Raw genomic sequence first — 15,775 nt, 5'->3', positions numbered from 1 at the left:
TACCAGAATGTGGCTTACTCCTGTAATTAAACCTCATGGACTGTGTTACAGTTGGGATGTTCAGCTGCTAAAATAGATCTGTATTTGACACTGGCCTGTACCTTTAAGACGAGAGGTCTACTGCTTTCTGGGGAGAAAAAGGTTTCATTTTATTTTCTATTCAATATGTTCAGACATCAATCGTGAGGAGGCTCAGTGGTTAGCACTGCTACCTCACAGTGCCTGGAATCCAGGTTCAATTCGAGGCTTGGGTGACTGTGTGGAGCTTGAACATTCTCCTGGTGTCTGTGTGGGTTTTCTCTGGGTGCTCCAGTTTACTCCTACAGTGCAATGATGTGCAGGCCAGGTGGACTGGCCATACTAAATTGCCCAAAGTGTCCAGGGATGTGCAGGCTAACCATGGGGTTATTAACTTGGCCAATCAAGGATCTTGTAGGCAACAAGGTCCAACTGGTTCCTGTCAGTACAAAGAGGTTCTTTGTCTTTGCACATTCAGTTTTTAGGGGCTGTAATACACTGTATCAATGGATTATGGTTTGTGCCACTGTAATACTGTCTCAGTTCAGACAGAGGGGAGAAGTACCTGGTGACAACAGGACTACTGAATGGTCATTATAGAAGGAGAGGAAACACTACAGGACAGACATAAATGGATAGCCATGGTAAATGGTTACGGTTGTGTGGGGGGGGGGAAACGGAAATAGTGTGGACTCGACGGGCCAAATGGCCTGTTTCCACACAGTGAGGATTCTGTGATCCATGATTCTACGAGCTGTCGTTACACGGCTCTTAAAGAAGTGGGATGGTGAATCTGGATCTTCTGGCTCAGAGGCAGGGACACTACCACTGTGCCTCAACAGCCCCAAGAAACAGTTCAAATGGGAAAGTCTAAATAGGAACCTCATTGGAAGGTAATTTGTGTGGCAGGTTTTTGCAGGTTGGGTAACTGCACGTAAATTCACTGAGGTCAGAATACCAAGAACAGAAAAGCAAGCGAGGAATGATGGATTCGCTCTCCTTTTTCAAAAAAACTTGCCCTGCCTTTAAATCTTATATATAATGGTAGACAAAAGCAGAGCACCCATGGTGTCACTCAAGTTAGTCTGGATTCAGATTTTTTCCAGAACATTAGTCAAATATGCAGATAAATTTTAAATGAAATAATGCTTATAAACAGAGATTGCTAGAAGTCGTGCATGAGAATTACTGGAGTCATGATGAAGTATCGGTTTTCTCTGCTTTTTGTTTGAAGCAAGAAGTTAATTCAACATTGATAACAATGTGTAGATGGAACATCTTAGAGTGATAGAATCATAGAGATGTACAGCATGGAAACAGACCCTTTGATCCAACCTGCCCACGCTGACCAGATGTCCCAACCCAATCTAGTCCCACCTGCCAGCATCCGGTCCATATCTCTCCAAACCCTTCCTATTCATATACCCATCCAAATGCCTCTTAAATGTTGCAATTGTACCAGCCTCCACCACTTCCTCTGGCAGCTCATTCCATACACGTACCACCCTCTGTGTGAAAAGGTTGCCCCTTAGGCCTCTTTTATATCTTTCCCCAGTCACCCCAAACCTATGCCCTCTAGTTCTGGACTCCCTGATGCCAGGGAAAAGACTTTGTCTATTTATCCTATCCATGCCCCTCATAATTTTGTAAACCTGTATGAGGTCATCCCTCAGCCTCCGACAATCCAGGGAAAATAGCCCCAGAATGTTCAGCCTCTCCCTATAGTTCAAATCCCCCAACCTTGGTAACATCTGATATATCAGTCTACCTTTCACACAGTTGAACAGCATACAACATTTGACAGATGATGTGTTGTAAAGTCCTGCCTGCAACTTCTTCTTTATTGTAATCTTTATATACCCCTGCGCTTTCCTGTGAATATTTGCGTCAATAGTCCTCTGGCGTTCCCTCTCCTTCTATCTTGACCGTTCAGCACTCTCCAGAAGGTATAAATTCATTATCACCAGACACTTCCCCTTGCTGCCTGAATTGAGACAGCATTACAGCGTCACAAACCACCATCCATTGATACGAGTATATGACAGCCCTGAAAAACAAATGTGCAGAGTTAAAGAAACTGTCTGCAGTGACTGGAACCAGCTGGACCCTGTTGACTTCAAAATCTTTGACTGGCCCAGGTTAATGACCCAAATCAGGAAGCCCTGGCTGACCAATATAAGCAGGGGATTTAGAATCTTCTCAGTTCAGGGGATTGACTCTGAGCTGGCCAAAGCAAGTATACTGTGCCAAAGTTAAATAAGGGTGATGGGATACTAACCTCTGTGCAGTTATTTCACTCTCCGCATTTCATTCTATACAAGGACATATGCCTCATTGCACAGAATTAATAAATCTCACAGAACAATGCCCTGCTCCTCACTTTATCTCACCCAATCCTTAGTTCCTAGTTTAACTCGTTTTCCCACAAACACCTCTGCCTTTTTATTCTGCTATGGCATCACCAATAAGACCAGCATCTTTTGCCCAATCCCTTGAACTGTCTGGACTGTTAACTCTCAACCACATCGCTGAATCAAGTGAGGATGGCAAATTTCCCATAATGTATATTAGTGAAGCAGATAGGATCTTACGACAAGTGATGACAGTTTCAAGATCATCGTTGCAGTAATTGGCTTTTAACTGCAGATTATTATTGATTGAATTTAAATCCCACCAGTTGTCAGGGTGGGATTTGAATCCACGTGCCCAGAGCATTAGTTGGACCTCTGGATAACATACCTCATTACAAAACCGCAGTGCTATGGAATGCTCTGTATCAACTGCAGTTAACTCAACTACAGCACAAGTGTCCAGTTTGACATTTACACTACCTGGTCCATCCCAATTTTCAGAATTTAAATTCAGGTTAAAAAGCAAATTTAGGAATAAAGAATTGGCATAAATCGACTATGAGGCTGTCAGGTGGTCACTGGACTCGTAATCCAGAGGCAAACTAAAACAGAAACTGTTCTTCTTCAGAACAGGAGTGATTGGTCTCTAAATGTTATCTCGGTTTCTCTTTCCACAGATGCTGCCTGAGTTTCTCCAGCACTTTCTATTTTTGTTTCAGTGTTCCAGTATCCACAGTTCTTTGTTTTACCTTCGTAATCTAGACAGCCTGGCTCATAACCTTGGGACCCGGGTTCAAATCCTATCACAACAGCTGACACAATTCAAAATTCAGGTTATGGAACTAGATTATCAGCAATGGTGACCATGGGGACCACCATTAATTGTTGTAAAACACCCATCTGGTTCACTAATGTCCTTTAAGGAAGGAAATCTGCCTTTCTTAAATGGCCTACATGGGACCCACAGCAATATGATTTACTTTTAACTGCTGTCCGAAATGGACTGGCATTCAGTTCAAACACTCCAGGAAATGGCAGCCCTTTGCAAATTCAATAGCATTAATTCCAGTAGAACACATCAGCAACTTCAATTCATCCACAGATCCAATTTGCCAATTTGAGGTTGAATGCACATACCTGTTACCAAATATGGTTCAACTCCAAGTTCCACAACTCACAAAAGACATTCTTCAGTTATTAACATCAAGACAAAAAGCACCCTAGAAATATTCAGATTACGTTCATTTACCTCTGAAATAGAAACTTGGGGACAGGAGTTGGAAAACAGCAAACATTCCCTCCCTGTTTCATTGGTTGGATTATTTATGTACTGGAACAAATTGTTCCTTTTTAAATGTTTCTCCAAGAACATGACAAGTTATCTTGCACAATAACCTAAAACAATATGATCAAGACTCAGAAACACAGATTATTCGCTGGTATCATGTCAATCCATTCGGATCTCTTACACCACCTACCCACTGGAATTTGTCTGGTTACCAACCCAACCTGTAAGGAGAAAGAACAGCTGCATTTCCCTCGAACCAAGTCTCAGAGTGAATATGAAATACACTTCTCGTCACAATAATGGATTTTTGTTGAAGTGAGGAATGTCAGTACTGTGAAGTGGAATTGTTTTCCTGTTTTTCGTCAAAATTCCAGCACCCCTACGTCAAATCTACCAACTTGCATTGTGGTACATATTCCACCAACTGTCGTCATGTGTTCAGTCAGCAAGGATCAACCTTGGGAATGTCATAATAGGGCCCACTTCCCACAACTGCGTACAAGTGTTTCCCAACTGGGATCACTGAACAACATTCAGGAATGTCAGTTCTGCCCAGTTTCACATTGCTACAATGCCCCATAACTCAGAGCATTTTCAGAGTGCTGAAGCAAGAGAGGTCGATAGATTTCTCATCACTAATGCATCAAGAGATATAGGCATATGACAGGAATATGGCGGAGAGGTTGATGATCAGCCATCATCTAGTTTGTCAGAGAGGCTGAATGGCCTCCTGCTGCTCCTGTGTTCTGAGCAACACCACCTTTACTTTTGGTGTAATGGTAATGTCACTGGATTCTTAGTCCAGGGGTCGAAGTTAATCCTTAAATTTAACCACACATCCTCATCCGACCTTCCGCATATAAACTGACAGTTTTCTAGCTACCAGCAGTTCTGAGGAAGGGTTACTGGACCCGAAACCTTAACTCTGATCTCTCTCCACAGATGCTGCCAGACCTGCTGAGCTTTTCCAGCAATTTGTGTTTCTAATCCTTTAGAAGTGCAAATTTAAATCTCATCTAAGCAGTTGATGGAATTTAGATTCAATTATTAAAATCCAGATTTAAAACTATAATTTCAGTAATAGTGAAGAACTATCGATTGTCTTAAAAACACATCTTGTTCGCTAATGTCCTTGAAAAAGGAAGAAAATCTGCCACTTTACCCAAACTACTTAGATTCAATTCCCACCTCAGGCGACTGTCTGTGTGGAGTTTGCACATTCTCCCTGTGTCTGCGTGGGTTTCCTCCGGATGCTCCGGTTTCCTCCCACAGTCTAAAGATGTGCAGGTCAGGTGAATTGGCCATGCTAAATTGCCCGTAGTGTTAGGTAAGGGGTAAAATGTAGAGGTATAGGTGGGTTGCGCTTTGGCGGGTCGGTGTGGACTTGTTGGGCCGAAGGGCCTGTTTCCACACTGTAATCTAATCTAATCTAATCTAAATTGCCCTTAGTGTTAGGTGCATTAGTCAGAGGGAAATGGGTCCGGGTGGATTACTCTTCAGAGGGTCGGTATGGACTGGTTGGACCGAAGGGCCTGTTTCCAGACTGTAGGGAATCTAACCTAAAAAAAATCTAACGTGACTCCACAGCAATTTGGTCAACTCTCAACTTCCCTTTGAAATGGCCTGGCAAACCATTAAACTCAAAAAGAAGAACAATAAAGGGACAATTAGTGAAGAACATCCCATGGAAGATTAAAACTAACTTTCAAGAATTATGGTACAGCATGAAACACTTTGGGTCAGATGGAGGATGAGAAACTCTACCAATTGCCTTCCTCTAAAAGGATACCTTGTAAAATTCAAATTTCAGAAAGTGAATAACGTTGTCATGTTCTCACTTCGGTGAATCTGGACAGATCTCAAGGAGTTACTGAGAACATGAATATCACAGGGAAATCTCGAGGGGATTGGCAGATGTATCAGGTAGAGCAAAACAATGAGTGCAAAGGAAGTCAAGGGAAAGGTTGTGTTCATTAAGCAAATTTAGGATTGTACTCGCATACATAAATCAGCCAATGTCTGTGCATTATCAGACCAGCTTAAAAAAAAGCAGAGGTCGCTTCAGAATTGACACTCATGGGTTAATGTGACACACTTGTGTTGGGTAATTCAGACAATAGAATTTCTAAAAAAAATGGCTGTTTGTCTTGTGCTTAGGCCAGGTTAAAATGCAACAAATAATCAGGGAAATGCAGGAAAACAAACTTGTGGTTTACCGTAACTTTGGACTGGTGTGATTTGGCAACAGGAGGTCCTGACAGTGAGGTGATTGCACCATCAGTCACTGCTCTAATATGCATTTCAGGTCAAACTGCAAAAGGTAAATCACCTCTCTCAAAGCAGGATTGCGTGCCTGCAGTGCGACCAACTGCTCTCAAGTGATTTCACATTGATTTTCACACATTTACAATGCCATGAGTTCCAGGAACTTAGACTTGTTTACACTACGAGTGCAGTTATGGAATGAGACCCACGTGTTTGAACTTGGCCACGCTCTCGTGACACTAAAACATCAGCTGGGTCTGTAGCTTGATCCCTGATCTCTTTTGAATAGGCTCTGCTTCATGATTCATAGGAATGGATCCAGTTAGTTTTAGTTCCCTGAAATGAAGAACAATCAGCGAGGGTTCCCAGTGCTGGTCACAATCTAGTGAAATTTATTTGACATTTCTTACATGTGGGTATTATTCAGTCATGGTAACCTCCTGCCCCACAAAGTACATTTACCTCGCACATGAGGAATCATCATTTGGACGGCAGTTGAGGGCATCCTGGAAGCTAGTTCACAACATTGCCTCCAGAGGGAAGAATTTTTAAAACGTGAGCTGTTTGAAACATGCAATATCCTTTAAGGTTTCCATACAGGCCCTGGATGGTTGGGGGTGAGGGCAGACTAGAGTCAGTATCGAATCTCAGCATAAGGAACGCGCCATTTAGAACTGTGGGTAGGAAATGTTTCTTCATATTCAAAGGATGGCAAATTCTCTACCCAGTCATTGAGTTATGTTCAAGAGAGGGCTTGCTCAATACCAAAATATAATCAGGAGACCTGGGGTTCATGTGAGATAATGGCACTGATACAGTAGATCCAGAATAGCAGAGCGACCTCAAGAGGCCAAATGGCTTCCTCTTGTTCTTCTGTTCCTTCATGAATATAGGATGATTCAGAGATGCTGGTGTTGGACTGGGGTGTACAAAATTAAAAATCACAACATCAGGTTATAATCCAACAGGTTTATTTGGAAGCACCAGCTTTCGGAGCACTGCTCCTTCATCAGGTGGTTGTGGACAACAAGATTGTAAAACACAAAATTTATAGCAAACGTTTATAGTGTGATGCAGCTGAAATCATATATTGAAAAAGATCTGGATTGTTTGTTAAGTCTCTCACCTATTAGAATGATCATGCTGGTTTCAGTTCTTTCATATGTAAATCCCAGAACATTTTTTTAAAAAGTTACATTCTCAAGTGAACTCTTACAATAGGTGCTATTTCATCTCAGATAATGCACTGAAGGTGTGAGGTGCCCAGTGTGTTCAAACTGATTCTATTTCTTAAAAAAGGGATTTCAGAATCTTACATGGAATCATGCAGTTTTTGAGCAAAATCAAATATAATTCTGCAAGTACAAAGTCACCCCACAAACTTATATATCTGTGTGTGTGTGTGTGTGTGTGTGTGTGTGTGTATGTGGTGGGGGGGGGGGCGCGGTATGAGTGTCTGTGAGAGAATGTGTGTATGTGTATGTGTGTGACAGTAAAGAGATATAAGCCTGTGAGAGGGTGCATGTGTGGGTGTGTATGTGTATGTGTGAGCTTATGAGAGAGCTTATGTTTGAGAGAGGTGTGTGTGTGTGTGTGTGTGCCGGGGGGGGATATGAGTGTCTGTGAGACAGCATGTGTATTTGTACGTGTGTGTGTGTGTGTGCGTGTGTCTGTGTGTGTAAAGGGGTATATGTCTGTGAGAGGGTGTGTGTGTATGTGCGCGCGCGCGTGTGTGTGTGTTATAGTGCAATGGGATCACCTGTAGTGTGACATGAACCCAAGATCCCGGTTGAGGCCATCCCCATGGATACCGAACTTGGCTATCAGCCTCTGCTCAGCCACTTTGCGTTGTTGCCTGCCCCGAAGTCCGCCTTGAAGGATGGTCACCCGAAGGTCCGAGGTCGAATGTCCCAGACCACTGAAGTGTTCTCCGACTGAGAGGGAACACTCCTGTGTGTTCCTTCCCAGTAGAAGGACAGACAGGAGTATTCCCTCTCAGTCAGAGGACGGACAGAGTATTCCCTCCCAGTCAGAGGACGGACAGAGTGTTCCCTCCCAGTCAGAGGACAGACAGAGTGTTCCCTCCCAGTCGGAGAACACTTCAGTGGTCCGGGACATTCGACCTCGGACCTTCGGGTGACCATCCTTCAAGGCGGACTTCGGGACAGGCAACAACGCAAAGTGGCCGAGCAGAGGCTGATAGCCAAATTCGGTATCCATGGGGATGGCCTCAACCAGGACCTTGGGTTCATGTCACACTACACGTGACCCCAATGCACCACATACACACACACACACACACACACACACACACACAAGTTTGTGGGGTGAATTTGTACTTGCAGAATTATATTTGCTTTTGCTCAAAATATGCATGAATCCATGTAAGATTCTGTAAATCCCTTTTTTTAGAAATAGAATCAGTCTGAACATTGGGGCACAGACAACCTCACACCTTTAATGCATTATCTGGGCTAACATGGCACTTATTGTTAAAGTTCACTTGAGAATGTAACTTTAAAAAAATGTTCTGGGATTTACATTTGAAAGAACTGAAACCAATGTGGTCATTCGCAAAGATGAGAGACTTCACAAACAATCCAGGTCTTTTTCAATATATGATTTCAGTTGCATCACACTGTAAACTTTTTGTTATAAATTCAGTGTCTTACGATGTTATACTCCACAACCACCTGATGAAGGAGCAGTGCTCTGAAAGCTAGTGCTTCCAAATAAATATATTAAACTATAACCTAATGTTGTATGATTTTTAACCATGAATAGAGGAACCACATGGTTCACATACCTGACCAGACAGACTTGCAAACAAACAGTTCAAGGTTACAATTCATAGCAAATAATTTGGGGCTCATTTTAACTTTGGGTAGACTGAGTGCTATTAGACAAATCAAGTGTTAAAACACTTGCCCCAATTCCTACTTACACGGATGGATAATCTATTAACCAATGTAGCAGCAGCTGAATTCTGTTAACACATTCTGAGCAAGGAGTTAATATTTTTGCACAAAATACATATTAATGACATTTTAACCCAATCATATTCCCAGCAAACTCTCACATCATGGTTTCAGGCAAATACATCAGACCCACACAGTAAGAAAACCCACGACTTCAAACAAAGAGACAGAGTTACAGTAACTGGAGCTCATTAAAGCTCATTTTAACTTTCAGAATGACTGTTCCCTGGTGCCTTTTTAAATCTATGGGCAACTGAAATGTTGGTGGTAATCCCATTTCAGAGGTTAATTTCACAGCACTTTGGTTTGATTTGATTTGATTATTTACAGTGTGGAAACAGGCCCTTCAGCCCAACAAGTCCACACCGACCCTCCGAGGAGCAACCCACCCACACCCATTCCCCTACACTTACCACTTCACCTAACACTACGGGCAATTTAGCACAGCCAGTTCACCTAATCTGCACATTTTTGGACTATGGGAGGAAACCGGAGCACCCGGAGGAAACCCACACAGACACGGGGAGAATGTGCAAACTCCACACAGACAGTTGCCCGAGGCGGGAATTGAACCCGGGTCTCTGGCGCTGTGAGGCAGCAGTGCTAACACTTGTCTGCAGGGTTTAGAATGCAGACATCCACGAAATTACTCAGACCATAGCAATCAACAATGGCATAGGATATCTGTTTGTTTCTCATCAGGAGTCCCTATTTTTTTCTGTATCAGCTTAATTACTGCATGCCATTCCCCATTGTTATTTTGCAATAAAAGTCATATCCTGTAGCACAATTTTCTTTTGGTCTTTAAATATTGATGCAAGGGAATGGTGGGGGCCTCATTTTATCTTTCTACCTGGAGGCTCCCTGCCTTCATTCCTGATGAAGGGCTTTTGCCCGAAACGTTGCTTTTCCTTCTCCTCGGATGCTGCCTGACCTGCTGAGCTTTTCCAGCACCGCTCTAATCTAGACTCTGATCTCCAGCATCTGCGGTCCTCACTTTTGCCTAGTCTGGAACTAAGTCAGTTTTTGCAGGAGCCCCCCGAGGTAGAGAGGGGCATTATTTGAAGGTGGTGCTGAGGCAATGCTGGCACAGAGTTCTGCAGAATGTGTTAATGTTTACACAGTATGAAGGCCCCACAGGTTTGTCAGGGTTTACAGCCAAGAGTGTGGCGCTGGAAAAGCACAGCAGGTCAGGCAGCATCTGAGGGGCAGGAAAATCGACATTTCAGGCAAAGGCCCTTCACCGGATGCTGCCTGGCCTGCTGTGTCTTTTCAGCACCACACTCTTGGCTCTAATCCCCAGCATCTGCAGTGGTCACTTTCGCTTTGTCAGTGTTTTACAGACTGTCCCAGGGGCTTTTCAGTGTTCACAGAGGGCGGCCTAGGGGCATGTCTGTATTCACTAGGTGGTGCGGGGTGGTATCCCAGAGGTACGTCAAAACTTTCAAGAGGTCCTGGGGTTGTTTGTGAGCAGTTTCTGAGCACAAAACCCAAAAAGGCCTCTACTTTAGATGAATAGTTTGGGTTCACACATAAAACAGCCCTGGGAAATCAGTGCATCACCATAGTCTGACCAGACTGGAGCTGCTGACTCATGAGAGATAAACAACTGGTGGTGATTTAACCAAAGAGCTACCATACCTCAGGCAAGGGGAAAGAGGTTGAGAAGAAGAGTCCTTCATGGTTGCTTCAGCCATTGTGGGGATGGAACCCACGCTGTTATAGAGTCATAGAGAGGTACATCATGGAAACAGACCCTTCAGTCCAACCTGCCCATGCCGACCAGATATCCCAACCCAATCTAGTCCCACCTGCCAACACCTGGCCCATATCCCTCCAAACCCTTTCTATTCATATATCCATCCAAATGCCTTTTAAATGTTGCAATTGTACCAGCCTCCACCACTTCCTCTGGCAGCTCATTCCATACACATACCACCCTCTGCGTGAAAAAGTTGCTCCTTAGGTCTCTTTTATATCTCTCCCCTCTCACCCTAAACCTATGCCCATATCTCTCCATACCCTCCCAAAGGCCTCTTTATTCAGCAACATTCCCTAGGACCTTACCATTAAGTGTATAAGTCCTGCTACGATTTGCCTTCCCAAAGTGCAGATTCACCTTTTGTTCACCTGCACCCTGGAGTGCAGGTTCATAGCTCCTTGAAAGAGGAGTCGCCGGTAGACAGGATAGTGAAGAAGGCATTTGGTATGCTTTCTTTTATTGGTCAGAGTATTGAGTACAGCAGTTGCAGCTGTACAGAATATTGGTTAGGCCACTGTTGGAATACTGCGTGCAATTCTGGTCTCCTTCCTATCGAAAAGGTGTTGTGAAACTTGCAAGGGTTCAGAAAAGATTTACAAGGATGTTGCCAGGGTTGGAGGATTTGAGCTATAGGGAGAGGCTGAACAGGCTGGGGCTGTTTTCTCTGGAGCGTCAGAGTCTGAGGGGTGACCTTATAGAGGTTTACAAAATTATGAGGGGCATGGATAGGGTAAATAGGCAAAGTCTTTTCCCTGGGGTCAGGGAGTCCAGAACTAGTGGGCATAGATTTAGGGTGAGAAGGGAAAGATATAAAAGAGACCTGTGGGGCAACTTTTTCACACAGAGGGTGGTACGTGTGTGGAATGAGCTGCCAGAGAAAGTGGTGGAGGCTGGTACAATTACAACATTTAAAAGGCATTTGGATGGGTATATAGGCCAGGTGCTGGCAGGTGGGACTAGATTGGGTTGGGATATCTGGTCGGCATGGACAGGTTAGACCGAAGGGTCTGTTTCCATGCTGTACATCTCTCTGATTCTATGACTCAATGCAGCACCTCGCATTTATCTGAATTAAGCTCCATCTGCCACTTCTCAGCCCATTGGCCTATCTGATCAAGATCCTGTTGTAATCTGAGGTAACCTTCTTTGCTGTCCACTACACCTCCAATTTTGGTGTCATCTGCAAACTTACTAACTATACCTCTTATGCTCGCATCCAAGTCATTTATATAAATGACGAAAATGGCATCACACTGCTTAACAAACCAACCATCCAGCCAACTGAGCTGAAGGAAAGCTTACAAATAGTAATACCCAGTACAAAACGCTTCTCCAGTAACCTCTGAGTTTTGTTTCAGATTTCCAGCATCCACAGGTCTCTGTTTCATTATAAAAGCAATTAAGTTTTCATGAACTCAACTGGAGCAGTGTGTCATTTTCTGGGCACCAGACTTTAGAAAGCTTTTGACAGCTTTGAAAAGGTTCGGCACAAAAGATTCTGGGGATGAGATTGGAATGGATAAAGAGAGCAACGTTCTCCAACAGCAAGGGAACATTTTACAGAGACTTTCAAGATCACAAGACATCTGGTCTGTGTACAGAGGAACCCCACTATCTGAAGGACACGGGCCGGGATTATTTGGTTTGGTTAATTGAATATTGGATAATTGAATGCCAGATAACATAGTTCGCCAAGCATCGGGACCTTGTGATCTTGTTCGGATAATCCAGAATTCGGTTAATCGAATGCTGGATAATCAAGGTTCCTCTGAAGATTATCCCATTAGTGGAAGAGTCAACAATCAGAGGACAGATTCAAGGTAGTAGAGAGAGAGAGAGAGAGAGAAAAGCAGACAAAAGTTGGGGATAAGGTGTTTCTGCAGTGAGTGACTAGGTTTTGGAACACACTGGGAGAAAGTGAGGACTGCAGATGCTGGAGATCAGAGTCAAAGAGTGTGGTGCTGGAAAAGCACAGCAGGTCAGGCAGCATCTGAGGAGCAGCAGAGTCAACATTTTGAGCTAATGCTTGAAACGTTGATTCTCCTGCTCCTCGGATGCTGCCTGACTGGCTGTGCTTTTCCAGCGCCACATTCTTCGACTTGGAACACACTGCCCAAGAGTGTGATAAAAGGCAGATTCCATCATCGTTTCCGAAAGGGAACTGGAAAGACAACAGAAGAAACACAAAATTGAATGGCAATGGGGAAAGGCTACGGGAGGGAGCCTAACTCAGTTATCTTTGAGATGAGCTGGCACCAGTATTTTGGGCCGATTGGCCTCCTCCTGTGCTGCAAACATGCAGGTAAGCCAGAAGAAAGCACAGGCCGCAGATGCTGGAGATCAGAGTCGAGAGCGGGGCGCTGGAAAAACACGGCAGGTCCGGCAGCATCCGAGCAGCAGGAGGATCATTCCTGATGAAGGGCTTATGCCTGAAATATCAATCCTCCTGCTCCTCGGGTGCTGCCTGACCATGCAGGTATACCAGTCAGGATCCAAAAAGAGGCAAGAGGGCACAACATTTCAGTTGGAGGTCCTTGGTCAGCCTGGAAAGGTGCCACTTTTGTTCAGTCCCAATCCATCGAGGGGGACCTCCTGCTGATTGAGAGATGCCCAATAGCTGCCATACAGCCCTCAATGCCCTCACTTAAATCTAATCTCTTCATCTGCTCTGGCACGCTTTCAAAATCATGGCATTTTTCAGTCTAGGTCTTATCAAAATGAACAATAATTAAAAGCTGGCTTAATTCTGTTTGTTAAACAGTGCCAGTGGAGTCGTTCACTTAACAGCAGGAACATGAAACATGGAACATTACCTCGAAGTGTTGATGGAGCTCTGTTTGGTCTTCTTTCCAAGCCCTGAGTCAAAAAATGCACCTTAAACAAAGTTGTTGTCTGTAAAACTGTAAATAAAAGTGTTCTGAGGAAGGGCCACTGGACCCCAAAACCTTAACTCTTGATGTCTCTCCAGAGATGCTGCCAGACCCGCTGAGCTTCTCCAAGCAACTCCTGTGTTTTCCCTTTGGTTTCAGCCAGCCTTCAAGGATGTTGATACTTGGCAAGCCACACACACACACACACACACAGATCAGCTGTACAACAGGGTGACTTCTCCTGGAAAACTTTTGTCCGCCCCAACCGCAAGGTTTACTCACCACCTCCTCCTCCTCCTCCACCACCACCACATGAACTCACGCTGCCCCCCGTGTGGAGTCTCAGGGTCCCGCGGGTGGCAGAGCGGCGGACGCGAGGGGGGGGGTCATTCGAGTGCTGGACCACTTGCAGGGTCTGGCACGGCGGCGCTGCTCTATCCGACGGTGTGGGCGCTGCGCTGGTTTGGCGGAGCATCGCCGCTTGTGTGCGCCCGGCTCGGCTGGAGCTCCCCTCCCACCAGAGGCTGAGCCCAGCACAGACACAGACACAGACACACTCTCTCTCTCTCTGTGTGTTCTGTGCAGCTGCCGTCCCTGAACTTTCTGCCTCGCCAAAGGAAAAAAACCAAAAGAAAACCAACCAAAACCCCGCCTCCTTTACCCCTTCGTTTCGCAGAAACTGCGCCGTTACTTTCCAGGAAATCTGCAGCCCGGTTTCACTTTCGGGCACGTCACTCCCCCCCCAAAGTCCGTCTTTCCACCGTTCACCCCTCCCTTCCCCACCAAATCCACGGAGTTTTCCCTCACGCTGCCCGACTGAAACAGCATCCCCCCCCCCCCCCAAACAGAGGGGACGCGGGCCGCTCGGCCCATCGAGTAAAGCACCCAGACTTTGCATTGGTCGAGCAGACCAGGTCTGGGGGGGGGGGGGGGGAATGTGCTGCTGGAAAAGCGCAGCAAGTCGGGCAGCATCCGAGGGGCAGCAGAGTCAACATTTTGGGCTAGAGCCCTTCATCAGGATGATGAGACATCCCCAAATGTCGATTTTCCTGCTCCTCGGATGCTGCCTGATCTGGTGTTTTTCCAGCAACACCCTCTCCACTCTGATCTCCAGCATCTGCAGTCCTCACTTTCTTCCAGCCTCCTGCCTGTCTACTTTGGATTCCAGCATCTGCAGGTTTTGTTTTGGTCTCTCAACCTTCTGTGGGAATGAATTCCATAGATATGCCACCCTCGGGCTGAAGAAGTTTCTCTTCACCTCCTTGCTAAGAAGAAAAAAGGTCTTCTCGTTACTCTCAAGGCCGTGCCCTCGGGACCTGGTCTCTTCCAGGAGAAAAAGTGAGGACGGCAGATGCTGGAGATCAGAGCTGAAAAAAATGTGTTGCTGGAAAAGCGCAGCAGGTCAGGCAGCATCCAAGGAGCAGGAGAATCGATGTTTCCTGAAGAAGGGCTCATGCCCCAGACGTCGACTCTCCTGCTCCTTGGATGCTGTCTGACCTGCTGCGCTTTTCCAGCAGCACATTTTTTTCAGCTCTGGTCTTTCTTTCTCCTGGAAGAGACCAGGTCCCGAGGGCACGGCCTTGAGAGTAACGAGAAGACCTTTTTTTCTTCTTAGCAAGGAGGTGAGGAGAAACTTCTTCAGCCCGAGGGTGGCGTATCTATGGAATTCATTGCCACAGAAGGTTGAGAGACCAAAAAAAAACCTGCAGATGCTGGAATCCAAAGTAGACAGGCAGGAGGCTGGAAGAAAGCGAGGACTGCAGAAGCTGGAGATCAGAGTGGAGAGGGTGTTGCTGGAAAAACACCAGATCAGGCAGCATCCGAGGAGCAGGAAAATCGACGTTTGGGGATGTTTCATCATCCTGATGAAGGGCTCTAGCCCAAAATGTTGATTCTCCTGCTCCTTGGATGCTGCCTGACCTGCTGTGCTTTTCCAGCAACACACTCTTGACTCTGGAGGCTGGAAGGACACAGCGAGCCAGGCAGCATCAGGAGGTGGAGATGATTCATTCCTCCCACAGACCAACCCTCCACCTGAGTTCACCTATCCCTAACTTACCCCCTCCTCCTTTATCTGCAGCTCCCCCCTACACTGACCCCCCAATCCTGAAGAAGGCTCACACCTGAAATGTCGACTTCTCCACCTCCTGAAGCTGCCTGGCTCGCTGTGTCCTTCCAGCCTCCTGCTTGTCTACAGAAGGTTGTGGAGGCCAGGTTGTCGAGTATATTGAAGACTGAGATAG

The 15,775-nt window shown here is 45.5% G+C and overlaps 1 protein-coding gene across 2 annotated transcripts in view; it reads right to left on the bottom strand.

The window, feature by feature from the left end:
• LOC140489251 (suppressor of cytokine signaling 1-like) overlaps positions 1-14,132 on the bottom strand; it is a 64,928-nt gene extending 50,796 nt beyond the window's left edge. The window contains exon 1 of one of the 2 annotated variants that reach the window (XM_072588592.1): positions 13,815-14,132. The gene's annotated coding sequence lies outside the window, so the exon portion shown is untranslated. The other variant, XM_072588591.1, reaches the window with a different exon arrangement.
• Positions 14,133-15,775: the final 1,643 nt, after the last annotated feature.

Source organism: Chiloscyllium punctatum, chromosome 18 (genome assembly GCF_047496795.1).
Source record: "Chiloscyllium punctatum isolate Juve2018m chromosome 18, sChiPun1.3, whole genome shotgun sequence".
Classification (NCBI taxonomy): Eukaryota; Metazoa; Chordata; class Chondrichthyes; order Orectolobiformes; family Hemiscylliidae; genus Chiloscyllium; species Chiloscyllium punctatum.
This window is presented reverse-complemented; position numbering and strand designations above follow the sequence as displayed.